General features: G+C 50.9%; 1 protein-coding gene across 2 annotated transcripts in view; it reads left to right on the top strand.

Moving 5' to 3' along the window:
* The window catches only part of PLXNA2 (plexin A2), a 361,775-nt gene that overhangs the window by 145,648 nt on the left and 190,742 nt on the right, over positions 1 to 25,385 (top strand). The window lies entirely within an intron of this gene.

Here is a 25,385-nt window from a genome sequence, read left to right as displayed (position 1 = left end):
CACCTGGAGAGGATAAGGTCTCGGAAGCTAGTTTGGCTGGGCGTGTTTAACGGCGGGGAGCTCGTGAATTGCAAACCAAGCCCAGAGCTTTTTGAAAGCATGAAAACGGGGCATGGAAAGTCTGGGGCAAAATGGCATGGCCGCTGGGTGAGGTCCCTTGGGCAAAAGGGTGGTCAGGGCAGTGGCTGTAGCAGTGGCGATGCTAGGATCAGCGTGGGCTGGCAGGGCTTTTCCTCAGCCTGCTGCTCTACCTGTTAAGCCCCTGGGAGGGCAGTGTCAGGGCAGGGAGCCTTGGGCCTGCTCCTTAACAGCCACCCCAGGCCCAGCAGCCTGCCCTGTGACACTTAGCTGCGGCTTCTCCTTCTATCAGGAGACCATTTCCCTGTGCCACCCTGTAGATCTCTGGCACCCTGCCCTTCCCCTGCTGCTCCCAGGTGATCCCCACATCTCCTTGACACATGTCTAGGTGATTCCCAACATCCCCTCCTCCATCTTTGCCAGCAGCAGGCCCTTTAATCTCTGCTTCGTGTCCCTGAGATGCCCCCATGGTCTTTGGGTGGGATGCCATTCAGTGCCACGGGTCTGAGCAGGGGTAGCTGTCCCCTGCCTGTGAGCTCCACTCCGGTCTCAGTCTCGAGGTGGGTAGGAGGGTGAGAGGCTTGTGCTCTATTCCCTTCCCTCCCCAGTCCTTTTCATACCAGGCTGAATTCATTCAAGATCTAATCTGGTGAGATGGATTTTTTTTTCTCTCTCTCTCTCTCGCTCTCTCTCTTTCTTAAGCAAACATAAATATCTGCGTGCAGCAGCGGCTGGGAACCAGAGGGGCCCGGAGCGTGCTTGGCGGGCGCCTCAGCGGTGGGGATTGGGTTGCAGCCGTAGAAATCTCTCCACACTGTGTGGTTGGTTTTGCTCTGCCGTGTGGTCTGGCCTCAAAGCACGGGATGTTCCCTGCCCAGATCAAAGACGTTGTCTCGGGCACGCCTCTGCATTTTCCTGCCCGCGACCTCCCCTTTTCAGCTCTCTGTGCTTTGAACTGGGAAGGCAGGGGATTTATGCTCTGGCCATGTACCTCTAAGGGACTTGACTAAACTCTCTGTAGCAGATCTGATAAGTTTGCTGCTCTCCATCACGTAGATGTGGTTAGCAGGTAGAGACACCCTGGGCAAGTTGGGTAGAGCAGGATATTGAACCCAGGGCAAGAACAGCAGTGGCGGGCTGGGATCAAGGGGCGTCAACAGAGCTGCCCATGCATGCAAAGGGAGCCTGAGCCTGGGGCACGGAGGTGGGGGGCAGTGGGTCAGCAATGAGGAGCTTTTGCAGAGCTGTGGGGGACTTCCAGATGTACTGGAGGGGCATGAGCTTTGCAGCATGGTCAGCAGTTGAATAGATTTGAGCTAATCTGTATCTATGGGATAGTGGGAGCGATTTCCAGAGTCCAGCTGGAGAATGTGGGTCACCAGCAGCGCCATCCCCAACCTGCCCCCTGCGCTGCGGCTTGGGCCAGCTCTGCTCTCTGAGCGGTTACGGTGCATGGCGGAGCTCCTCGGTAGGAACGTGTGGCCTGGAGCAATCCGGTTTGACTCCAGCCCTGGCTGGAACAGTGGAGGTTACAGCAGAACCGGCCTGGGCTGGCAGATGCTGCGTCAGCTGATCTCCTTGGCTTTAGCGTACTGCCGTGAGCCCTCTAACCCATTCCTTCAGTAATTCCAGGGGTCGGGTTGATAATGACGGAATTAATTTAATTCTCCCACCCTTGCCCCCTGTTCCTCATGCAGCTGGTCCAGGCCTGTTCATCTGTTCGTGTTTTTATTGGCACAGTTCAGTCTAAAGCTCATGAAATTCCTGGCCGTCCAGGTTTTTGTGCGAGAGTCCTCCTTGTGGACAGCCTGGGCATCACTCTCATCTCCAGCTGTACCATCTTGTTTTGGGGGCGCATCTACATGTGCACTTTAATGCGCATTAGCCGATTTTAATGCTCATTAAAGCATCACCAAAAAAAACAAACAGACATGCTCTTTAGTCAGTGTGCATTAATATAGCCTAATGCACATTTTCTTAGTACCTCACAATGGAGGTACTAGATTTAATGTGCATTAACTAAAGTACATTAATACACATGTAGATGCAACCTGGGTGTAGTCAGTTGAGCACAGTTAGAATCAGTGGGGCCACAGATGGGGAGCTGCCGCCACGGTGGAAGAACGTGACATGTTTCATAGTTTCTAGGGTCAGAAGGGACCTGAGCAGATCATCAAGTCCGACCCCCTGCCATGGCAGGAAAGAGTACTGGGGTCAAACGACCCCAGCAAGGCATTCGTCTAAATGTTGACAGACTAGGAGGCATGATTTCCTTCTGAGCCATGAATATTTTCCTTTGTAGGCTGGTGTGAGATGTGGAGCTGCTTTGGGAGGGTTAAAGCAGAAGGCCTGGCCTGTTGTGGCCATTGAAGACCCCACAGCACTATGCAACCATGGGCTCCAGCCCTACCCAAATTCTAACCTGGTTGATGATACCCTCCTTTAGAATCCTCCTACTATTCCTCATGCCCTGCATGTTTGCATAGGGTTGCCATGTGTTATTAAATTGCTTTTATTGCAGCGGCTTTGTCTAGACCCAGGTTTAAGGGATGATGCTAGTTGTGCTCCTGCCAGGCTCTTACTGTGTAGTTGCCCACGCAAGCATCTTTAAATGCCCAGCGCAGAGTGCCTTGCCTCCGCTCGTCTTCTGAAACATGTTAATGGATGTCAGCTGATCTGTGCCAGCATCCCCCTTAAACCTCTGTCATGACTAGTCCCAGAACTGGTTGCATCTCGGAGATCAATCCACTGATTGCAGTATGGGCATGTTTTGTGTTGCGTTACAAGATCCTCAGGACTCTATTCTGTACATGTACGTTGCTGCTATTACAGTTCTGGAAGCTGTCTGCGCTTGGAAGAAATATTAAACCCCTCTCCAGGTACTTGGGCAACAGATATTGCCAGTTCCCCATACTGGGCTAAGCCAGTCGGGGACCAGGGCCTCGTTATATTTGCATACGTGCAATAAAAAGTATGCAACGCATTCACCCCTCTATACTCGCAGGGTGTCACGTTGCTAAAATTTTGCTCACCGCTTTGCAAAGTCAGCCCCCAAGGTCCAACTCAGGCTTCCAAAGGGACGAATCTGGCAGTGCTGGAAGGCGGACAGCAGCACCACATGCACTGGGCTAAAGCTGAGCTGTGGGAGGGAGAGCGCTTCCAACCTGCCCTTGGTGACAGCCTCCCGATCCGTGGGTACAAGCAGCGTGACTCAAGCACCTTCGAGGCGATCCAATTCTTGTAGCATTCCTGCTGTTCGGCGTAGTTTAAAAATTGCACAGCGCAGGAAACGTACTACACGCTTCAACAGCCGCCTCCACAGTGAAAAAGCTTCAGGATCATCGATCTGGCGTGACAGCTTGTTTCCAAATGTGGGGCATGCGCGGGCCTTTGAAATGCAGACACACGTTATTTTGGCTTCGGTTTCATGGCTGTGGGCTTTCTCCTTCCCTGCAACCTGACGGACTCAGATCTCCATCAGACAACTCTGGCTTTCAGGCACCAAGAGCCTGGTGAGGATGAATACTCTGTTGCTAGGATGATGGACCTCTGAAGTGCAAAAGTGTGTTTTCTCCCACACCTTTCTCTCTTTCCTTCCTCCTTATGCAGAGCGGGGAAGGGCCCAGAGCCTGTTAGCATCCTCAGTGGGGTTATTCAGAAACAGGATCCAGCTTGCATTGAACGGGCGCTCGCTGGAGCGGCCCTGATTCCATCAGCGCTACAAAGCGCAGCACGAAGATGAACAGCGAGGACGCATGCGGAGCTTGGCTTCCCCAGATCTCAGATTAAGTGCTGCAGGCAACCAAGAGCACACCCTGACACTTCACTCCTCATCCGACAACACGTTGCTTTCCCAGCGACAGCCCGATGCATCGCTGTTGGATTCGCTTCGGTTACCTGCAGCAGGGAAAGGTGCGCAGGGCAGAGCGGGATGGTGCCATACCTGGGTCTGCGGCGGAGGGAAAGGAGCAGGCACGTGGAATCGTTTCTAACCATGATGTAGTTTGGGGGTGCTGGCTATGGCTGTGTTGGTCTAAGGACATAGGCAGACAAGGTGCTTTTGGGGAAATTACATCACATTTACCCAAAGCACCTTGTCTTTATTCATGACGCAGAATTCTTATGTCATGGTTAGACATCTCTCTCAGCAGCAACACAGGCCGTGAGTATAAGGCAAGTCTTTTCCTGTTTAAGAGAACATCTTTTTCAGGTGCACTGGCCCAAATTTTAGAGTTTTCTCTCCCAAAGGATCTTTGCCAAGCCTAATGCCCAATACAATTGCTTTCATGAGGTTTGAAGGACTGTGTCAACTTAAAAAAAAAACAAACAACCCAGCCCTTTTCTCTGCAAAACTATTGCTTACTATGCTACAGACAACACCTGTAATTGAAGGAGACTGGGGAATACAGATTTCTCTCTGGTTTTTTTAACAGCACTTTGTGTAGAGATGGTTCCCTCTGGTACCAGTTCAGATCCATTCAGCAAGGCTGTGGCATGACAAGCCGTACGAGAGTTATGGGGTACAAGGAAAAAGCAGAGGCTCTCACGTGTGCTGAGGGCAGACAGACCTGTGTTCGATAGGGCTCCACCATACCATCTCCTTTGTCACCAGTGTCTGTGCCGGGCCTTTTGCAGAGCGACAGGAGACAGAAAATGGTTTCTAAAAATAGGGGAGTGTGACTATAGGTTTATAGATGGAGGGGGGAGTTAGGGATGCAACTCTGGCTTGAGATGAGTCTAAAGTCATTTGGGGTTTGTTGTTGGGGTTTTATTAAGTGGGTAGATGGCATAGTGCTAGGCCTGTAAGTCCAACTGGAGCCACATTGCACCAGCACTTCAGAACCAAAAAGCAAGATTGGTGGGGGCATCAGGTCTGCTGAAGCCAAGGGAGTGTATGTAATATTCAGCATCAGGGGCTGGGATGACTTATTTTTGGAGATGTGTCCCTCTGAGGAGGAGCAGCCGTCCTGGCCCATGCCTCACTCCACCAAGGCGGGGGAGAGGTGAGGCTCGGATGGGCTGTGACTTGCCTGGGGTATGGATACAGGTGTATGAATGGAGTATGAATGCAGGGGTATGGGGTTTGGGGCTATGAGATACGAATGCAGCTGTATATCAGCATGGTCCAACAAGGTGCCGGCGTGGGGCTTGAACCCGCGTCCCAGGACCCGCACAGGTGTGGCTCTGATTTGTATTCACTCCCAGAGTGAGTCCTGCAGTTCCCTTGGGCTGGGAAGCGTTGCACTTAAAAACAGGTTTTTAAACCTAGTGCTCTAAGAATTGACCCAACATTCGGGTGATGAATAGCAGAAAGGCTTGCTTTAATAACTACCAACAAGCTATAAAACTAAATGACAGAAAAAAGACTCTTTCCCAATACAGAATGAGCTATTAGTCTTTGTATTATCTGAGCTGCAAAGAGATCTTTACCCAATGCAGGCAGGAAGTAGTTCTTGTACAGCCTTACAGCGGGGATCCTTCGCTTGTTGGCTGAGTGGCAGGACAGCTGCTGCTTGCTCTTCCCTGGACTGCACACACCTCGCTAGCACTTCCATCTTGCTTTATACCATTTAATTATATAACTTCAAAGCATTTTTCCTTGATAGTTGGCTGATTAAAGTCTGAACCAAACAGATGCCAGGCAATTTAACAGTTGTAATATGATGGTCACCCTTTTCCTTCCTGTTTTTGGATTTGTCTAGGTGTGAAGACTTGTGTTTTATTTGCAGCGATAGGTCTTGCATGGTCAAAGAGGATACCTAGAGGCATGGGTTACCGGACCTGTCTTTGGGTATTTGTTCATCAATGGGGTAAATTTGCAATAGCCTGTACCAGTGATGGTCTATTTACAAAACTCTAGACATAACGTTGAACGATCGAGACATTTGTAACACCTTAGGCATTGGATGCCTGCTTTGAGGACTGTGAGGATGTCACGTACAGGACATTTCTCCTGTACTCAATGCACCTTTTACAGGTTTTGCTTGAAATATATATTTAGTCTTTTGTGTTCTTTGGTTACTAGTTCAATTGAAATGTGCATGTAGCTTCCTTGCCTTCTCTAGTTACACTGGTTTAGCTTTTCTTTGGCTTTCTTAGCTTGGAAATATGCGTGATGAGTGTGTCAGGTCTCTGCCAACAATTTTAACCATCACTTTTATTATCGTATGGCATAGGTCTGGTATGGGGTACCTCAGACTCCCTGTCTCCATGGCTAATGGGTTGCAAGCCATTAGCGGAGTTCAGTTTTCTTGTGGCAGTCTTGTCACCACATCCCAGTCTTGCCCCAGCCATCATCTTGTATTTTTGTGCAAGAGACACTGTCTGAGTTTTCACAGTTTTCATGTGCAGCAGGATGTTTCAGACGTTCAGGGAGATGCGTACAGAGCTCCCTGGAAGCAGAGGCCAGCTGGCCCAGAGCGTGGGTGAATTCAGCAGGAGCCGTTGGTTCAGTGCAGTGTCCCAGTGTTGCTTCGGGATCTGTCTTTGGGGTCTGGGCTGCCCTCCCCAGGACCTCTCTGCTAAGCGAGGGCCAGCTGCATGGTATGGATGGAAACAACAGAGGCTACCTCTGTAAATGGCAGCACACACTTGAGACACCCTTTAAAACCAAAGCGCGCATGGTAACCTAGCAGTGTATTAGCACTGGAAGTTGCAGCTTCTCAGCTCCGAAGTGCTCTTGTCTGTGGGTGGCTGTGTGTTTTATTCCTCTCTTTGCCTGTTTCAGATTAAAACAAACACTGTTGCATGTCAATTTGTCAATCACTCCAGGCCTAATCTCTAAAAATAATCTCCCCTGAACCCCCTCCCCTTGTCTCCCCCCGCCCTTAATAATTGCTTTGAAAAATGCCAGCTTTGGTTTAAAGTTCCTTTTGCTTTTTCTTGTGGTTTGCAAAGATCGCAAATGGTGCATTGTGTCTTTAAGGGAAAGAAAAGAGGTACTGAAAAATTATTGGCCGGGGGCTGGGGGTGGAGGTTGGGGGGAGACGGGAAAAAAAAACAACCCTCCATGTTATTAGAAAAAATCATTTGACTATCAGCCTCCGGCAGCCTAGTGGTGCTGAGAACAATTTACCTGTCAGCATCTATCAGGATGGGAAAGTTAGAAAAACAATGCCATCTCTATGGAGGGGAGTGTGGGGGTGAGGGAGGAGGAGGTGAATAGCTAATGAGAGTTGTGCTGTATTCTTCCCGCAGTCAAATAGCAGGGAGGGGAGCCTGCAGTTGGGGCTTAGCCTGCCTTTGGCTGCTTGCATTCAGCAGATCTAAGCAAAGGGCATCCAGCTTAGGGCTGGGGAGGCCTCTGAGATCACAGCAAAGAAAATACAGGGATTTAAAAGATCATGACTCTGTCTAAAGAAGGGCTGGTAGCCTTTTGTGGTAGCTGTTGCTCCCCACCCCCCAGCTGATGTTGCCTCCCCTTGTCTCAGCCTCAAGCATCCCTCTTCTTCCAGCAGACCACCTCCCTAATCCCTCCCTCTGTCCTCCTGGGCATTGCTTTGGATGGCAGTCTGGAAACTGCCAGTGTGCCAAGAGTTAAGCGCACCCAAAACATCCCAACCTGTCTCTTAAGGATGAAATATGAAACCTCCGGTAAGTAAAAGCCCATTAGGGAAAAGGATATTTCACCCATGAAAGAGACCTTCATAAGTCACTGATGTGGTACCTCTGAATTATGGGTTTTTGCCACTTGAAAAAGACACATCAGCTTCACCCTTCACAGGGGTGAGCAGCCCAGAGAGGATTGTAGCTCACCTTCCTCTGGTCCCCCAGATGCAGTAGGCGTCCCTGTTAATTAATGTCACATCTTCCTGGCTGAGGAGGAAGCTAAATTTGTACTGCTAGCGAGGTGACTTGTTATTACCTGAGCCCTGGACAGGAGCTCTTGACCCAAACCCAATCAAACAACAAAAAAGCAGTAGTAAAATCCACGAGTACATTCTAGCTGGATTAATTACGGGGTGTAAAAATAACTTGTCACAATCTAGGCTGCACGAGCCTTCTGCCGAGCGCCTCTGCACAAAATGGGAAGCAGTACCAACCCCGGAGTCTCTCTGAGGTTTAAAGGGGGCGGAAAGGGACTGCAGATGGGGGAACAGGCTGCACCCTGCGTGCATTATTAGAGGAGTGCCTTATTAAGTGCATTATTAAGGGATGAGAGTGAGCATCTCATGTGCTAGGAGCTGTACAAACATGAGCCTGTCCTGCCCCAAAAGCCAGGAAGTGAGGGACAGGCAGGAAGGGATTTATTCAACTTGAAAAAACAGAGCAATAGCAAGTGAACCCAAATCTCCAGTCCCAGGTCCGATGTGGGAACGACAAGCCCGTTCTTCTTGGAGTGCTTACCTGTACCAAACTGGCCAAGGTGCCCTAGCGTCAGTACGTGGCTCCTGGCCAATGCAGAACTGGGCTGTCTGCTCTCCTGTTTCCAGTCCCTGCAGGGAGATGGCATGCCAGGAGGGTGGCCTCCAAGGCAGGCTCTGCACAAATGCCCATGAGCTCTCTGGAGACCAGCATATGCCAGAGGTATGCCTACACACAGAGCTATTAGCTTCATTTTTTCTGAGAGAGGCCCAGATTTGGTAATGAAGCGGCTGTACCTTTAAGGGGATGCAACTACTGAGCTCCCTGTCAGCTGGGAAGATGCAGCTCTGCAACCTCTGTCAGCATCTGTTGTCAGCGGTGCCTCGCTCAAACTTTCCATGCGACTTGTCCTGTGAGATTCGATCTGACACGCACACAACAGCAGCGCTCTGGTCCTCACCAGCCTGCCCTGACTGCACCGAGCGCGCCCTTTGGGCATCTCTGTCCGCTTTGTTATTGGTGTCTTCAGCGGGGCTGCCAGGCAAAAAGACCTGAAAGGTTTGTGAGCCGAGCCTGACAGGTAGCAATAGAGCTCGGCACCAGACAGCCGCCCCCAAAATCATGCTGAGACCCGCATTCTCCATGCTCAGTGCCACCAGCTCCTTTGCTTGTCTGGCCGGGGGAATTTCTTCTTCTAATTAGGATTGTCTGGTCCTAATAACCAGCAGGATGTTTCACGCCACCAGCAGCCTCGTCCTGAGTTTGATAAGAGACTTTGCTCGCGTACGGGCTGGCGCCTAAAGGTTCCCCTTTGGGTCTCTCCATTTATTTCTTGCAAACTGATCTGCAGGTCGTTACCCAGGATAGCCCTTCTAATGCCACGCGTGTGTCATTCCCTAGCGTCCTCTACCAATGGCATTTCCAAAGCGTGCTTACGGCAGCGGCATCAATGTGACATACAAGTTTTAGAGGCAGCAAGGGAGTCCGCAGCAGTGTGAGTTGCACTGCTTCTCCGTGTTCCCCAGGAAACAGCGGGGGTGTGGACTTGAGCTTGGAGCTGGTTTCTCAGCCGTGCTGTAGCCTGAGCTCTGAGAGTAGGTGGGGATGCACTTGCTTTTGGATAGACAGCATCCTTTTCTCAAGGCTCTGTTGAAGGGCCAGAGCAGGATGAGTTACAGCTTGTGCACTCAATCTCATTTAAAAGCAGGTACATTATTACAAACAAAAAAAAAAAAAAAAAAGTTACTTTTAAGAAAGGACAGCACGTTAATTTAACTAGGATGGATGGCTCTGCGCTCCTGAGTTTGCAGCTCCTTGCAGCACACTTGATTATTATTCTTTTAAATCAATGTTCCCCCTTTACTAAACATGCACGCAGTGGCACACAGGCTCTCTTGCCCGAGCATGCAGTCATTATCCCAGGATTGTCGCACTCCTACCTGGCTATAGGTAGTGCTGCTTGTATTGCTGATGAAATACTAATGGGTGATTTGTGCACAGCTCCTGCTGGGGCTTGGCCCGGTATATCAGGACAGGAACCGGCTGGGGGTTGTAGTGGCAGCTTAGGCATCTGGGACGCATCAGTCTGCAGATGAAATTGGAGCTTAGGGGAGCGACCCTGGTTTGGATTACAGTAAAATCCTAGAACGTACCAATTCTGTTTAATCTTAGACGCTGTTGTTGCCTGAGTGTGGTTCTTACAGGGGGAAGATGATTTTACAGAAGTTTCAAATATCCCCTGAGAACTTGCCCCACATCAGGTTTCCACTGCCCTGATAAGAACAGCATGTCACTGGTACCATTCCCCCTGCTCTCTTTATGTCTGCCTTTGCCTTCTCCTCCTGTTCGCTCCTCCCAGCTATTTCTGGTTAGGAGGGAGAGTGCTACAGCTCACAGATGGAGAGTTGGAGCAGCTAATTAGTTCCAGGGCTTGGAAGAAAGATTTCGTTGGCCAGTTGCATTTATCTTCTCACTCGAATGGATTGGAGAATTCAGCATAAGGAACATATTTTAGGCCCATTTAGATGCTTTTTGGACAATGGAAACTTGGCTGTTTCTGAAATCTGGGGCTGGGGAGAGGTCAGAACAGTAATATCAACTGGATTGTTAAATAATCTGTGTGTGTTAAGGGTAAAACATCGTCATTAGCCCATGTTCTTGGTATACCCCATTCTAGCTGGGGCTTGTTAGTGCTCAGGAGGAAGGCAGGCTCTTTCCTTGGCTCATTACCTCCTCAGACGTCCAGTCTCGGAGGTTTTCCTGAGGGCTGCGTGTTCCAGCGCACACGGATCAATAGATGGCTGTAGAAGAGACCAGGGTGTTCTCCGATCACAGCATTGCCGTTATTTGCAATCAGGACAGGCTTGGACCCTGTGGGTATGATGGAGCCCCATCCAGGTTGTCACTGCTATAGTCGTATTTTAGTTCATTTCCCCCCAGCCTCAAGAGTTGGCCCTGCCGGAGACGTGGCACCAGGCCTGAGGGCCTGATCTATGATGAGAATCCCCCATTCCTGTGTTGCTCCAAGTGTTGAGAGGGAACATAACCTGCCAAGCCATTTGGATAGGAAATCCCACCCGAAGCGTTTCTGACAGACCCCCAGCAGGTTTAAATACAGGACCTGCAAGGAGCTGACCATTTAAACAATACTACCTGCTTCTGAAACTCGTTGCCTGCCCCTGCCCTGGTCTGGAGACCCAGGAACCACAAACATGAGCTAACTGGCGGCTAACAGACACCCCAGCTTCTCTGTTTCGTCGGCTGCTCTAGTTCACACGATTCAGACTTGTCGGGAGATACGATTTGCATTCTTTATGGCCGAGCAAAAGCACAGTGAAATCTCTGCTCCCCTTTGGGGGAAGATTACATGAGATTGCAGAGTGAGTGGCAGGGAAATTGCTTGAAATTATACCTATCACGCCGTGCGTGTGGGTGCGCGCGCACAAGCATGTGTGTGTGCATGTGTGCGTATGCCTGGTGCAGAGGCTCAGCAGGAATGGCTTGGAGACAGGAGTCTGCGAGAGAGAGAGGGTGGGTGGGTGCTGAAAGGATGTACCCGAGGGAGGCAGGCGTGCGTGATATGGGATTGCTGGGGAAGATGCTCCCTGCTTCAGCCAAGGAGAGCTAATGTGAGATGTGGAGTGCTAGGTGCGATCCAGAGGGAAAGATGGAGCAGACAGAAGAGGGGGTTTCACTCTCCAACCCTTTAAGGGCAATTAGGCTGGAAGCACGTTACCATTGTGCTGTGAGACTCTTTAGTTCACCTCCTAATTAACACAAGCAAATACAGAAACGGTGCTGAGCACAGGATACACGTGTTGCTGTTTAATTATATAACAAAGCCGGAACATGTTACAGTCGCTCCTGGGAGTGGGAAGTGCAGGCAAGAAGAGGTGCGCTGGAGTTAATTTAAAAATACTTTAATGAATTCATTAGAGGGGCCAGGTCAGATGGCTGCCAGCGGCATCTGAAACACAAGGGGAGGCCTGGAGCCTGAGCTGCCCCAGCCATGTGCTGCTGCCATCCTCCACCCACTTCCTTCTGGCTGCAGCTTGTCACAGGGGCACTGGGCTCCAGCGGTCTTGTTCCAGGTGGTCTGTGGTATGGTGCCCTTCTGCTTCCTCTTCCCTTCTGCCCTGAGAGAGCAGAAACTTTGCCCGGTCTCGGTGGTGGATCCCAGGACCCTTCTACCACTGCCCTCTTCAAGCACCAGACTCCAGATGCTCAGCACCCCCAATAGGCAGCAGGTTTGAGAAAGCTAAAGGGGAAAAGCACACACCAATCTCTTCCCTCCCCAGGACCCCGCAGCCAGGGAATCACCAAGCCAGTTGCAAGGCCCTTTCCTCTCACCAGCATGGATGTGGGGCCGGCCTGTCATTCATTGCTGGCTGCTGCTGACGGACACCTGGGACCCAAGGCTGCACTCCAGCCCTGTGTCATCCTGTCCGGGTGCAGGAGCTGCTGCGAGGACAGAAAGAGGTTAAAACAGTCCATTTTGAATCAGGCATCCGTGAAGTAGGTTATCCCCATTGCAGGGCCCAGTTGAAGAGAGACGGGTGCTCATGGGTCGATGGAGTCCAAGCAGGAGCAGAGCATGGTTGCATTTGTGTCAGTCCTGGCCCATCATGCATAGCCCTGCTTCTAAGCTAACCGACCCTTCACCCCTTAGGTTTCTTTCCAGCAGCAGCAGCCACAGGCCAGAGAGACCGTAACACCGCAGCTATGCAGCCCGGGAACAGCCAAAGGAGCTCAGATGACCTGCTGAAACCGTATCTGGGTAAAGCTGTGGGAGCTGCCCCGCTGTCTGGATGCCTTCACATTTCCTGCCCCGTTGTCTCGCTGGCCCTTCTGGTTTTAAAGGCGCAGAGTCCTGCAAGCTCCTTTTGTTGCATCCTTTCAATCCGTGCTCAGTTTTCCGGAAGGGAAAACTCTAGCAACGAATCTGTTCCTTTCTGGTTTTTAAAGTATGCATAATGCCGGAGCGATCTGCCTCGAAGATGCATCCCTTTGTCTAGGGAACGGGCAGCATCAGCACAAGAGGGACAGAGCTGGGGTCCGATCTCTGATTTCCCCAGCCCTCTCAGCTGGCCGGCAGCATTCTTAGCCCCTTTGGTGAGGCCATGATGCAAACCCGCCCTGAGACCTCCCGCTCCTTCCCCACATGCTGCCAAGCCACCATCAGAAAGGCAATGCCTCCCAGTCTGGGCTGGACCAGAGCCCGTGGCTTAGTGGGTGGAAGGCTTTGTGCTCTTGTCCCTTCAGCTCTCCTGTCTCCCACATTGCTCTGGCAGCAGCAAGGATGTTTCTGCAGATTCCCGCAGAACGGATCCTGCTCCAAAAACTTCCTGGCTGTCTTCGCCGCGGGAATCCAGATGGCTATTCTTCATTTTTCACACCGAGTCGTGCCAGGCGCAGGAGAGGTGAGCTTGTCTGTGCGCTGAGGCTGGCACAGCCTCTTCTCCCAGAAAGAACCGACGCGCTTGGGTACCGGATGGCTCGAGGATGCTGCAGAGCTGCTTACCTAAGGGGCCAAGTCGGGGCAGGTCCGTGCCAGCGGATGGCTGTTTGCTGGCCCACGTGACACGAGTGAGTCATTTCCATCTGGTTCCCCATGGGAAAGTGACACCGATCTCAGCACAGTTGGCATGAGCTGGCAAGGACGTCGGCAGGCCTGGCCGAGGAGCCAAGGACTGAATGTGCCACGGAGACTGCAGCTGAGTGGGGTCCTCCCTGGACCGGAGGAAAAGAAAGGCTCGGGTTGTGGGAAGCTGGTGTTTGCCCACTCAGACCTCACTCCCCGTGTGATGCCGCTGGTTGGTGCCACTGCCTGGGGCAGCATTGCAGCATATGGCAATGAAACAAGCACGACTAAGTTTCTAATATTAGCCACAGCAAACAATCGGGCACTTTTAATTTCCCTATTAAAGAAGCTCTTGGTACACGGAGCTAATCACACTTCACACCTCCCCGTTCTCCCTGCTCCTTCCCCATCTAATCAATATCTCCAATGCTCAGGAGACCTTTCCCCGTGGCTGGGGAGATAATTGAAAAAGTCCCGCGGCCGTAAATAATTAACGGGTGTTGTGGGGTGTGGGGAGCACCAGCCGCGGCATCTTGTCAGGGGGAGTTAGTGCAGGCTGATTGATACGCAGTCACCTTGATCGATGTCACTAACTTGCAGACGCCCTGTTGACGTGAGCCACAGCCCTGGTGCTGCTTGTTGCTCTCCCCTGCCTGTTCGCTCCCTTGCTCACGGGCAGCTTACTGGGCTGGAGTCCAAACGGGCTTGTGCATCTCAGTGCATGGCCTGCTTGAGGCCATGGAAAAATGGCATGCGGTCACTCCTGATGCTGCGTATTCAAATCCCCAAAGGGGCCTTGGTGCTCGGCCTTTCCAGGAGAGATGCAGTGACCTGGTGATGCAGAGCGTGGAAGGCAGCTGGACCCCCGGGGCTAGAGGCGGGGGGCGGGTAGGTGATGCCAACAAAAACAGCAGGTGCAGCCTGGATTACTAGTCATGGCCGTGACCCACCCATGTGTAAAATGCCCAGGGCGCATGCTGCATGACACGGGAAGGGGCCATGATCTGGGTCACCAACATACTAGGTGCTGGGGATAATCAGGTTCTCCTCCTTCCAGTTCAGTGGCTGCCAAGAATGCAGGAGTGCCTCAAGTGCCGGCGCAATGCCGGGCCTAGCGAGGCAGAAACACTCGAACGGCCTGGTGGGTGCACAGGCGATTCCTGATGTGCATTCAGGGCATGCTGATTTTTTTTTTTTATAGCTGAAGGCAAGAGATAAGAGGAGAGTGACGTTCGTGCCCATTACCTCTGAGAGCAGCCAAGCACCTCTGTGCGACGCAACGTTCACATTTGCAGCTGACAGCATTGCCCAGGCTCCAGCCGCACAGAGAAATGATGCTGCTCTGGCCCCCTACTTGGGAGGTTGATCCCAGGTACCATCTGGAGGGGAGCTGCCCGGCTGCAAACTCCTGCTGCAGATGGGCGGATTCAAGCAATTATACCAGGGACCGTTGCCAGGGCACATCTCCAAGGTCAGGAAGGCCTCAGGTGCTCCCAAGAGAGATGTGGCACAGAGATGCACCCATTTCCAAGCACCGGGAAGTTCATGAAAGTGCATTGCCCAAACTCTTCCCGACAGGCTCCTAATCTGTCAGATCTCAGGAGTGCAGCTGGGCTGGGTCTACTTTGTGCTTGCATGGAAAACCCAGTGCGCTACAAGAAGTGGCTCTGGTACTTCCCCAGCAGGTGCTCTTCTTTCTGACCCCGGCTCCCCAGGACGCTGTTAGCAGCGTGACCTTAGGGATTACACCAGAAAAGAAGAATCCTGACAACTCGGGTTATCAAAGGCCCTGGGATCCTTCTCCCATCAGCAGGGAGCCAGCCCCTGGGATTACAGTAGTTATTTGAAGTCCTGGTGCAACCCCCAGCCGCATCTTGTGCATGCTTCCCTCAACTCTGCCTTGCAGCTTTGCTGTGCAGGCAGCTCCCCGGCATTGCCCAAAGGTGGCTATGCTTTATGGTCAAAGTTATTCCTGTCATATAAATTCATAAAGTGCTGCGCAGTCCCTCTGGACGCAGAGTGTTACATCAGGAGAGGCTGCCACCTGAAATTATGTTTAATATTAATACTAAAACTATATAGCACATATTTGTGTGTGTGTGTGTGTGTACACACACACTGCATAGAGGGACATGAAAGAAATAAGAACTGGCATGACATGAGAGAGCAGTACTCCATTACCCTGCTAACACCGCTGTAAGGCCTCTTCTATCTCCTCATCTCACTAAGAACATATTGATAGTTTGCTGCTGCCTAGTTCAAATCTTCCTTCCCAAATAAGGCTTTGCTTGTGATATCATCTCCTGAAAGGCTCCCTGCGGGGGATATTTTGACAGAAAGTGTGATAAAATATAATACTGTGGATATCTCCCCATTTGCCATTTATGAGGAATTCTGTTACCTAGGGGGATTAATTCTATATCACGTTACAGCACAATATAGATTCCCTGCTCTTGCTTGCTACTTCTCTGCATGCATAATAAGCAAACCTTCTCAAGGTGTCTGCATTATTTGGAAAGTTTTGTTGCAGGGTGTTAGCCATTCAAGACTCCCAGCCCCATTCCCCTCCTTCACCTTGCTGCATCCCCAGATGATCTCAAGGAAACCATTGTTGTCCCAACTTCCAGAGAAGGGCAACCAGGACAAGTTTTGTAGAAGTTTTGGCTTCTTTGTGATCTGGCTTCCTCGCAGGAAACCACTACCAGCCAGGCTGGCTGCATGTCAGGCTTTGCCCAGAACTCCCTTCTTACCCTTCTCGCATTAGCCCGCAAGAAGCGACTTGCATGGAGACTAGAGAATGGTTTCAGTGTCAAGGCGCTGCGCCAGGACCCTGGCAACGTGGGTTCATTTCCCAGCCCTGCTGTAGGCTGCTTGCATGACCCAGGGCAAGTGACCTATTCCTGCAAATAAGGCATGTGGGTGGACAATTTGCCAGTGCTTAAGGGTTTGTGGGATTATGGCTTTACGTTCTCTTTGCCTCCGTTTCCCATGTGTAAGGCGGGCGGTTTCTTCCTTGCTTCCCAGGGCCTTGCTGGGGGCACCAGCAGAAAGAGTAGCCAGGTTTCTTGGCGTATCTGACCACATGAAGCCACAATCCAGGCAGAACTCTGTGTCCATGCAGAGCTGTCTTCAGGGCTGGCAAAGTGGAAGCAAATGGCCAAAGTAAGGGAGAAGTCTGATTCACGGTTGGGGGAGATGTTCGAAAGCACCCCTATGGCTTAGGTGCTTATTCCTCATCAAAAGTCAAAGGGACTTGGGTCCCCACGCTGCTTAGGTGCTTTGGGAAATTCCCACTCAAACACACTCCCTTTGCATACATGCTAATGGCATGGCCTTTGAGGCGGGGGGAAGTCGGTCCCTGCTCCCCCACCCTCTATTTGCCTTCTGTTTGCCCTTGTGCACAATCTATAAGCCCTCTTGTTTTGCATGATTGGTTCAATTTGCATTTCCAGCAGATCCACTGACATTTGGCTGGACTCTGGTGGATGAAACACTCCTTGAAATTACCCTGCATGTTGAGTTTGTTCTGGGAAGATAAGAAGGAAAGTGGCAGGGGGTGGGGGGAATTATGCATGTGAAACTACACTGTGAAATTAGTACCAACAGTCTTACTCTAGGCCAGCAATATTTTTGTGAGATTTGTTTTGGAAGTAGAATTTTTTCACCATGGGCAATAGACTTGTCTCCCTCACCCCAGTGGCTTCCAATCCCAGCACAAGTCAGACCGAGGAAGCCAAAGGATAAATTCTCTGCTAGCTTAGTCTGGAGTTGCTGTGTAGTGCCGGCAATATGATACTGAAGAGGAATTTTAATTTCATGCTGCGTAAGAAGAGTGCACGCAACAGTAGCAGCTGTATGGATTTTCATATGAATAGATGTACAGTGTTCATACCAAGGTAGCAGTGCTGTCCCGCAGGTTTTAATTCTTCTTGCTGCTTTCCCATTTTCACGTTCCCCTTGCTGTCCGCCCATTCCAGCACATGCTGAAATGGAAAGCGGGTCCTTGCCAGATGGCCGTACAACACGGCAAACCTGTTCTTCTGTTACGTTACGGTCAGGTTCGGAGACTTTTTGTTGCTTCCGTTTTTCTGAGATCCAAACACAAACCTGTTCTGCTTGGAACAGGCAAGACTTCTAACCTAAAGCCTCGCCTGCTTCAGCTGGGAGACGGGCTGGTCTTTAAACCAGAGCAGTGCTATTAGTGTTGCTAGAATGACAAGGAAGTTGCTAATCCATTAGTTAGTTTATTTCCTGCAGTGATTCAAGTGTGGGGGTGACTGCATCTCCAGACGAGCTTCTTCCATGGCCCCATCGCTGTGTTTCTGAGCTGAACTGGAGGGCAGGTCGCTCCCAGAGCATCACTCCTGCTGCTGAATTTTAAAGGAGGATTTAAAAAGCAGAAAGGGTCTCGCTCTGCTCGGCTGTAGAGTTCAGAGTCATTTCTCCAGAGCCCCATCTCCATCCTGTCCCACAGGACTTCATGGCACGGGCAGCTTTCCAGGCCCACCCACTCCTGGGTGGTTCTGCTGTGACTCCCAGCAAGGGTACTTCTGGTCTCTCCTTTATTTTTACCAGGCCATAGATCGAAACAGCGGGCAAAGTGGGGGCCGGCAAGCCTGAGGCTGAGGCTCCTCTACAAATAGCTGCGTGCGCAGGCTGATGCTGAGAGCGCTTTGCTCACTCGTGGCAAAAGGCTGCTTGAGAAAGTGAGTGTGTCCTCTTTGGAGTATTTGCATTTCAGAGTCCAGAGGCAAGTCAAAGGGAAGAAAATAATTACTGAGTGTACCGAGAGGGTGGCTCAGCTGAATAATCAAGCAGAGTTGAGCCTCACAAAAAACTCCTCCCTGCGCTCCCCAAGAGCGATGCACAGGCAACTAGTCATAGCATCAGAAAAATGGAGGGGACCTCTGACAGTCACTTGTGTGGGGCGGGTGCTGTCACTGCACGTCCGTGCAGCTCGTGCTGCGGCCGCATCGACTCTTGCTCATCTGTTGGCCCGTGCCTCATTGGATGCATAATGACTTGGGTTGGCACCCATTCTCTGGTCCCCTGGCAGGTGGGGAAATGCTCCCTGGCCAGCGGTAGGACCACTGAAGACCGTGGGCTTGCTCTGACTTCTCGTGGCCTGTCTTTCCTGAGCAGAAGGGTCCCTGGTAATGTTCAGAGTGAGGAGCTACCTCACGTGCTTTTGCTTAGCCTGATCCCAAGGATGGGAACAGCGTCAAGAGCAAGGCTATGCAGCATCTTTCTCTTATTGTGCTCATCACCATTATAGCTGAATGCCTGTAGGGCCAATTCAACCTTACATGGCTGCTGAGGAGGCAAATTGGTGTGTTTGACCACACAGAGGCTCAAAACTGTCACGTATGGAGGGCTGTAGAGTCGTATTCTCTGGAACCATGTGTTCAGGCTCTGGCTGGGTTGTCTGAGGTCTCATCCACCAGAGCTACGTGAAGTCTGATGGGAATCCTTCACAGAAGCTTAAAAAATCCCCTGTTGCTTCCTGAAAATCCCCTCCTCGTTCCCATTAGAGGGAGAGTTCCCTTCGGCTCAGGATTTCAGTCCTTGCAATGGTGGAGGCTGGCTACCCACATCGCTCTCACCCCAGAGGTGGTTGCATTCCTTCGGCGGCATATACAGGGCTCATAAAATTCCCGGGGCTGAAAGCTGCTGTGCGATATTATACTAATTTATTATTGTTGGTGTTGCTGTTTGTTTATTAGGGAAGGAGCCTGAAGTGATTTTTCTCCAGGTTGCTGATCTAATAAATTTACCACAGCCATAAAGTTGGTTTTAAATAAACTTCCACTAATAACATCTGGGAGGCGCGTGGCTTTGCCAGTTTCCATGCTAAAGCACTCATTAATGCTGCTGCACATCCCGGCGTGTCCGTCAAAACCAATCAGTTTTGCCAGTTAGGACAGGTGAATAAATCTTGCAGCGTGCAGACATGGCTTTCTCATGTCCTCACGTGGTCGGGAAAGGCTTGCTCCGGAGAAATCCACTTTCTAATTGCCCAGGAGCCGTGTGCGTGGTGGGGGCAGGGAGGGCTGGAGGGATTCATCAATACAGAGCTGGCTGGGGCATCTAGGTTTGCAAACGAGTCTGGAGGAAGGGTTTGCAACCATGCAAATGATCCTCGCTCCTGTCCGCATCTTATCTCCTTGACAGCTGCTGGTAGCACACACAGTTGAAGCCCAGCAGTGTTGGTGCTGGCTCCTTGCATTCATTGCCAACCAATGTGAAGGATGGAGGAATCCGGCAGTGTCACCAGATGGACTTTGCTTCACAATCATTTACAATCCTAATGGGTTTGTCAGGCCGCAGCATCCTCCGACTCTTAATTCCTGGCGTGTCATTGACTTTTTTCCCACTAGGTGGAGGTGAGAGTTATCTCCAAAGCGCGGGAACTCAAACTTCTTGGGTAGGGATGTACCCCTTTGGGGGTCCACTGTCCTGTTGTGCACCGCCACGATTGTGTGTGCTAGATAATCTAAGAGTAACACTTGATGTCACTGCAACCTCCAGGGAGCTTCACCAGCGCCCAAGAGAGATTGTAGAGTTGGGTTTTTTTTCCCTTTCGTTCCTTTTCCTCCATTTCTTTTACCCCTTCCCCTTTCACACGCCTTCCTCTCCTGTTCCCTTTAGGAATTTTCTGTTTGAGCAACAGCGTCCCAGAGGGTAGTGAAAATAGCTGGCTCAATTTGGGGGCTTCTGATTAAACTTGCCTGTGATGAATGTGTTTTAGCAGCCGCATTGCATGCATATGCACATCCACATGCATGCGCACGGACACACATGAGCACATGTACACACGCGTGCACCACCCCCCTTTCTCAGATGTAATGGCTTCCTTCACAGCTATGGATTGGTACAGCTGGGAAATGCATTAAAGAGTTCAGCAGAAAAGCAGACGCATAATTAATAAAATACAGATTTTTCATTTGGAATCAGTGCCCAAAATAGCTCCCTAATGGAGCCAGAGCCGTCTGCTGAGTGAGAGAAAGTGCTGGGTTTGCAACCGGCCCATTAGAAACCCGGAGGCTGCTCGCACACTTGGTGCAGGTGCCATTCTCTAGGCAACTGCTTGAGGTACATGCTGGGTGCATCAGGCATCCCACGGGCATCCAGGGAGTGTGAAACGAAATAAGTCCATAGCATCCAGCTGTAGAATGAGAGCTTAAAGAACAGCTCCACAACCCCTTTCCCTGCCCCCATTTGCACCTGGTCTGGCTAAATCCAGCAGGCTTGTAAAGTCAGGCGTGTCTCACCAGAATGAACTGTTGATTTCACTGTCTCCGGCATGCATTTATCACATCAGACCCAGCGGCTCTGAAAGCCACTGCCGTCCTTCCTGTCTGATTGCTAATGACTGTCTATCGTGTGCAAGCCTGCACGGTGCTTCTGCCTGCTGTGGAAAGACGAGATCCAGAGGTCACAGACGTGGACGAATGGGTTTGGGCGAAGCTGCTTCCAATTGCAAAAGGTGCAGATGCCTCACCAGTAATGGGATAAAAGCCAAAAGAAATAGCAGTGGGGTTAGTGGCTGTGGATGAGGCTTGGTGTGGGAAAAATAAGAAGTCTTCCAGGAATGTCTAAGGTGACTAAGGGAGAAGATAAGGATGTGTTGCCTTGTGTAGCCCAGAGGCTTGAGGGACCTTTAGCACGCTCGCTGGCAGACCCCACACAGATGCAGGACCAGAGGAGCTGCCAGGCAGGGGTAACAGGGCACAGCTGCCTACTCCTTTCTACACCAGTTATGGTGTGAATAGGGCAGATGTGGTGTTACCAGGCAGTGGAAGCAGTGGCTTCTCAGAAGACAAGGGAAAAGGCCAAGATGAATGTGGCTGAGTTTTGAGAGTGCAAGAGGGCACGCGGCTGCATGTGCTCCTTTGCTGCTAATTGGAGTTGGCTGTAACTTTGATTTGGAAAGGGACGGCCTCAGGGAGCTGCAGCTCATGTTTGCTTTTTTTTGTTTGCCTGGAATTAGCTACAGATGGAGTGAATAAATGCTGCCCAGGATGGAGCTGTGACACGAGAAACCCCAAGGGAGGGATGATGGATACGGGGTGCTTCCAGTTCGGGGTTTTGTAACATTTTGGCTTTTGCCCCTGAGGAGCAGCATGGAGTATTAGGGAGAGAAGGGGCAAGAAGGGGAGCAGACCCTGATGAGAGCCAGGTGTGTTGGTGGTGCTACATGCAAGATGCGCTCATAGCGACTTCCTTTTGGTGTGTAGTTGGCTGTAATGGTGCGAGTGGAAACCTTGGGTAGCCTCAGGCCTGCCTTGGCAAAATGGAGCTCATAATCTTCTCTTCTCCCATCCTTTGTCTCGTCTGTTCAGACCGTGGCCTCTTCCAAAGGCGGTGCCCCTCGGTGTGGGTATGTAGGATGCGGAGACTGGCAAAGCTGGACTCCCTGGGTTTCGAGCTCCCAAAGAGTTCTCTGAAGCTGAATGTAAACCACGACATGACTAATAAAATGTGACATTATGACAAAATATCAGCCTGAAAGTCATTAGCAAATTACATTATGCAGATGTGAGGGGGGGTTATGTCAGAGCTACAGGAGAGAAGACTGATGGGGAAAGTCAAGAAATAGCCCTGCTCTCCTGACAATAAGCCGCAAATAGCGAAGTCCTGCTAATTGCAAAGAGACTGACGGGGAAGCGCAAGCTGGTGTCTGCAGGTAACGATCAGGAGAGGAGACTGAGAGGGGATGAATGGAGTTTGCAGAGATGGTGAAGGGGAGACGCGGGGCACATGAAGATGATCTCTTTGAGCTAACGCTATGCCCCAGGATTTGGGGATCTAGATCTTGGAATAAGGGAGCAGCAGGTGTAGAAGCAGTTCTGGTGACTCCCCACACCCACACACACACACACCCACACACACTTCCAAAAAACACAACTACAAAGTGCCTCTCGCTGGGGCGGGATGGAGCTGTGAAGTTCCAGGGGAGAGAGTGGGTAGCAATTAGCTGGATACAAACTGATGACTCTTTCCACACGTGGGCCAGATTTCCAAGCAAGCCGAGCACCCAATGTACTGAGCTATTTTGAGCATCTGGCCCGATTAGTGGTACTGAGATCTTTTGCAAATCTGGCCCGTATGGTACTTTTCCATAGCGATTTTGGCTGTCTCCAATTTTTGGCTAGGATTGTAGCTCTCTCTGAACGCTTTGCAAACTTCACAGGCTCAGACGTTCGCTCTCGTTCACGGAAAATCGCTGCCCCTGCAGTGAGAGTGATCGAAACAGAGCCTTGTTTCTTTGGGGCTGAAGGTTTTGCAGGAGGAAGGTTGCATGAAGACTGGTAGCCGAGGGAGAGACCTTTTGGCCCAAGGGCTTGTGACGTGTCCAACATTTCAGCTGATTGAATGTATTTTAGAGCCGAAGACTTAAGTTTCCTCTTCCCTTCCGCTCCATCAGGCCTCTGAATGCTTTGTCCTCACCTACCTTTGAATCTCCTTAACAGCCTTGGTCCAAAGCCCACTGATAGCAATGGAAAGACTCCTGTCATCTTCAGTTGCCTTTGGATCAGGCCTTTTAAGCTGGAGGAATCCTCCTCGCAGTCACGACCTTCCAGACCTATCATCCTCGGAGACCGTTTGCAGTTGTCACTTCTGTGCCTTGATTTCAAGCCCACAGCTCTTCCAATTATCTTCTTCCTTCTCTGGAATCACTACCTATTTAATGTTTAAATAGTTGCATGTCAAGATAGTGGCGTGGCAGCTGCTAACCTTACGGCATTTGAAGTACGGTTTGAAAGGCAGGCGCAGTCTATTGTTTCGCTGTCCCTAAGACTCGACTTTAGATGAAACTTTTGTTTGGCTTGCAAACTGAGCATTGAGATCAACTCCCAGTTGCATTTGGAGGCTGCTCTACCATCCTGTGGCTGGCTGTGATACTGCTGGAAAAAAAAATATCAAAGTGATCTGAGTTCTGCCATCTCACCTGCCAACTGGTGGCACAGCGTGCTGGCATGGCTGTAGCCCTAACCGGGCTCTCGCCCATGCCCAGCCATCTGGAGAGTAGACCGGGAGTCCAGACTCCTGCTGCTCCTTCTGCAAGGACCTTCCTGGTGAAAGGAAACCTAAAGGTAGCCTGCCCTCAGATGAACTACTAGGAGCCGTGCTAAGCTCTTCTCATCTGGAAGCTGCTCCCCACTGACCTTACAAATGTCTCGCTTTCCAAAGGCACAAGAGATTGAGAGGCGAATTAAAGTGGGATCTGAGGCAGGGAGACCACAGGCTCGTCAAGACTCAGACTCATGTTTCATTTGCATTCCACGGTGGGTTTTCTGGCAGGAGTGATTTCCCTGAAGCCGAATAAAGCTGGAATAGCGGCAGTGAGACAGAAAAATGAAATACACCCGCCCTGCCATGACCACTTTGACCGCAAGGTGTAAACTTGATACCCTGTCTGGAATTCATTAGCGAATGAGCCCCCATCAGTGTGTTTAGCTTATGGCAGGGACTGCGGGCAGAGAAGAAAGGGGTGCAATTTATCAAGTGTGTTGGGAAAAGTCGCTTGCTTAAAGTTTTTGCACACAGTTTGCACCTGAAACGCCAGAGCCGTCCATGAAACAGCCCTTTCAATGTTTCTACTTCATTTTTAGCAAATTCCAGCAAGTGGAAGTCTCCCTCAAGTTAAACTAAATAAGACTGGGGGAAAGCAGAGGCACTGGGCACTGGCTACATAGCAGGGGCATCAGGCTTTCATCCTGCCACGTGAATCGTGGCTGTGCATGTATGCATGTGCAGCTCTGATGGAGAACGCCTCGTGCCCTGGAGTTAGCTCTGTGTCAAGCGCCTGGACTCCAGACAGTAAGTCCGAATAAGCACGCGTGCTAGTTTTGCGGGATCTGGTTTGGGAACGATTGGCTTTGGAAACGTGTCAGAAGCCGCATCTATGTCTGATAACAGGGCACCGGAGGTGACTTTCATGAGAGCCTTCAAAGTCAGCCAGGAGCTCCTGAGAAGCCCTCCCGCCTGATTAGGGAAGGCAGTAAAAGGGAATAAACCCATCCCGTCTTGCCACAGAAAGCACTACTGCTTTTTCTCCTGTCCCTGGCCTCCTGTCAACTCAGCTGGCCTCCTGCACAGAGAGGTCTGAGGCGGTATTCATCACGTCCCAGGTCAGTGCCAGTCAAGCCTCAAGAAAACCGGTTTTTAGTGTGGAGGAGCAGATGTTAGTCTGAGAATTACCCAGCCTCTCTTGGGCCTTGCATGCATGTGCGCACACGGCTTTCTTGCGAGTTTTCTGCTACCTTCCTGCTTGTGTAGCTAAAAACGCTCTGCAGATGGCCATTTCTCACAGCGCTTTGGCACTTCCAGGCAGAACCTGAAGTGCAGAGGCAGCTGTGAAAATCCAAGACCACGGGGGTGGCAAAAAAGAAAAACACCACTTTCCTCCCCAATCTGGTTTGAGTGGGGGGTCAGAATCCCATCCTGCTCAGCCAGTCCTTAGCAGAAAGTGGTGTTTTCCCATCTGATCAGAGGCTTCCCTCGGTGCTGTCATCCTTGGGCCCACTCTGGTCTGAAAACCATTCAGTGTTATTTGGAGAAACAAGCCTAGCATGGCAGTGTGGAGGGGGGTTGCTTTGGCATGGAGTTGCTGATGCTCTGCTGTATTTGCCTAACCAGCTAGGCCTGAGCCGCTCTTCAAACAGTGGTTTTCTGCCTGACGTTGGCAATCAGGGAGCTAATTACACTGGATTAGGGCTTTTCTCTTAATTACATGAAAAATTTAGTGCAGCCAATGTTCCCGAAGCTGCCGAGGGGATTAAGGTGGGAGTCGTGTGTTTGTCTATGGGTCCATTATGGAAGCGAGAGCAGTGGCGTGGGGCAGTCTCGTCTCGCCTGCCTCGTGATGAGGATTGCGAGTCTGGAGCATGCTAAGGGATTGCAGCGGCAGTCTGAATGG

This window comes from Gavialis gangeticus, unplaced genomic scaffold (genome assembly GCF_001723915.1).
Source record: "Gavialis gangeticus isolate Ggan-Ray unplaced genomic scaffold, GavGan_comp1, whole genome shotgun sequence".
Taxonomy (NCBI): Eukaryota; Metazoa; Chordata; order Crocodylia; family Gavialidae; genus Gavialis; species Gavialis gangeticus.
The sequence above is the reverse complement of the archived record's forward strand: the minus strand, read 5'-3'. Positions and strand labels throughout refer to the sequence as shown.